We start from the raw sequence: 3,168 nt of genomic DNA, 5'->3' as shown, positions 1-3,168 counted from the left end.
ATAAATAAAATAAGTGTCACCTGAGAATATCTAAGTTATGAGTGTCATACCTAATTGGTGTCTAAGTTCTGGTGTGCAAATACATGCATGCTACAGCTAAAAGTATAGGATCTGTACATGAAAGTAAGAAAACACAGCAAAACACACAACACAATTTAACTCTATACACGACTCGACAAGACAAATCCTAAAACTCTAATGCAATATTTGACTCGGACCAGAATGGTCGTCCACCCTGGCTGCTCTACGTATCCCGGCCTCGGGAAGAATAGGAGTCAACGTAGTTCGATGACCTATTTTAAACTACGATGCCTAACCATCTAGAACCGCTATCCTAGACTCGACTGATTTTAAAAAAAAATTATACGATTGCTTAAATTCAAGTGAATTATAATTTTTTAGGACTCTCTATATGCCCTAACTAATGCAAGTTGGTTAGCCTTAAGCTAATGCAGGTGGACCCTATACCCTATGTGTATCTAGGCTGTGCATCCTAGAGAAAACCACGGGCTGACTATATGCTTCTTAGTCTAGCCATCGGTTCGACTAAGTGTCTAACCGACTAACTCGAGGCCTCCTAACTCTAGGGACACTCACACGACAGGACACACCATATCAATACAAATCAGGACAGCCTCCTAACTCTAAAACACCCCAAATATCTAGGACAGCCTCCTAACTCTAGGGGAAGATCTTTTTGAAAAGGTTTTGAAGAGTTTTTGTATTTTTTTTAAGGTTTGAAATGTTTATTTTTAAAGGTTTGGCTGGACTTGGGATGTGAATCCCAAGCTGCACTACGTACCCTGTGGAAAGGGATCAAGCCAACGTAGTTCGGAATCAGAATTTCCTAACTACTCTCACAATGACTCAAGATTTTTGAGATTTTTGGTTTCAAATATTTTTGTTGTTTTTTACTCAAGAGGACAGAATCCTATCATCATAAGGGTAGGACAGACTCCTGATATCCTGCAAACGTTGGACAGCATCTTATGCTTTGCAGAGGGGGCCGGATGGAATCACATCTCTGCAAGGTTTGGACAGCATCCTATACCTTGCAAGAGTGGATAAAAATCACATGACTTGATGAGAGGATGGACAGAATCCTAACCCCTATGATGATAGGACTGACTCCTGAAAGAAGGGCTGACTCTCTAGCTAAGGACAGACTCCTATGCTAACGACTCTGAGAAGAGCTCTAATGAGACATGACATGTCTCCTAAAATAAAAGGATAAGTAGGGCCAATGAAACAAAGCCTGTCTCCAAAATGTTTGAATTTTCCTACATGAGACATAGCCTGTCTCCAAAATGTTTGAATTTTCCTACATGAGACATAGCCTGTCTCCTCCATGCTCAAGATGACTCTTTTATTACCCTTATAATGAAAAGGCTCCTAATGCTTAAGGGTATCCAAAAGACTGGGCAGGTCTTGAAAATAAACGAGGGGATGGCTACTTGGACTAAGCGAGTCCTCTATGGATGATTCACTAATGAGACAAAGCCTGTCTCCAAAAGATGGATGACTTTTCTACCGAGACATAGCTTGTCTCCTAAAAGGGTGGGCTCTAGATAACTCTTTCATTGCCCTTGCAATGAGAGAGCTATTGGTTTCAAAGCACATGTCTAAAAGGTTCGACAAACTTTCTAAATGAGAGGGAGATTATTACTAAGACTAGGTAAGTCTTTTTAAAAGAAATAGGGGAATGCAATCAAGACTAGGTAGGTCCCCTAAGGATGGGCTTGGGCTAGCGCCTTCATCGCCCTTTGAGACACCATGTAAAAGGTCATGATAAGCCATAGTTGTTGACATTATCAAACCAAAGATATATAAACTAAAAATAAATAAAATAACAAGGCAGACTTGTCCAATACTTATCAACTCATTTAACCGATTGAAGATTCATCATCCAAGTGACATTAACTCCATTGAATACATCTAGTAAATGTAAATTCATGAACATGATCAAAGTTTCCTGTAATCATCTTTCTTAGCTAAGGTTAACAGTTTGTGATTTCGACTATCAATCAAGTAAAATCTGATTTCCTAATGCATGAACAAGATTAGAACATATTTAGAATGACAGGCCATTGGTTCAAGTTATATTCTAAACAATTTCATGTTACATGACAACCAGCTTCAGGTTATATTAAGCTAATTTTAAGTTACAAGACAATCAGTTTCAGGTTTATATTCAGCTAATTTCAGATTACAAGATAATCAGTTTCAGGTTATATTCAGCTAATTTCAATCCATACACATGAAAACCAATCGTGCATAAATACACTATAACCTCCTATTGTAGCAAACTGGCAAGAATGGGGATTAGTTCCCTTTAAAAATGTCCCGATCATAAAAAATTAATGACTCTCAAGAAAAGATTACCACTAATTCTATGTGTTCTATGCCAAATACAACACTGATCCTTCCAATATAGGGATCAAACATTACTTGTAATCTACTAAACATTAGGATATCTTAATTGATGCAGCACAAATTCTAAAAAAAATCTTCTTTATAAAATTTATTGAAACGAATATGGGTACATGGAAGCTACAATTTAGGGATTAAATCTAAAAAAAATCAAAACCAATCATAAGGATGGAAATACCAATTTAGCTAGTGATAATGTTAAAACAAGAAACAAAAGTAATACCTTGCATGTACGTTTTTAAAGGCATATAATAAAATCAAACCCCAAAACAAATTCAAAGAGTTCATCAATAGCAGAAGATCATTCAAAACAGGGGTCAATCCAGTACATGGGCTGAAATTGGGAGCGTAAAAATTTCATCAAGTGGTTCAGGATGTAAGGGCAAATTCAAAACAGGGTCGAAACAGTAACTATAAAAACTTCATCAATTAGTTCAAGATGCAAGGATTGACCCAAAACAGGACTAATTTAAGATAGCAATTATTCTTTATAAGATGGACTTAAACTGAAACGAGTCATAACATTACCATGCTTAATGAGTTACTTTGGCTACAATCTGTGCAAATCTCAACATGAGAAAATTGAAAACTGATAAGAGAAGGACATTTACACTATGAGAAATTACCAATTTCATTCTTATACTCTAACTGTATCAATAAAACCAAACTGCCAAAGGGTATGCCAAGGAAAAGACCATTTACAACCATGAGATTTAATCCAAAGGAAATGCCAGTAAT

The sequence above is a fragment of the Tasmannia lanceolata genome, unplaced genomic scaffold (genome assembly GCF_043159265.1).
Source record: "Tasmannia lanceolata isolate RefF3 unplaced genomic scaffold, GAP_Taslan_0.1 ptg000008l, whole genome shotgun sequence".
NCBI lineage: Eukaryota > Viridiplantae > Streptophyta > Magnoliopsida > Canellales > Winteraceae > Tasmannia > Tasmannia lanceolata.
Note: the sequence above shows the minus strand (reverse complement) of the source record.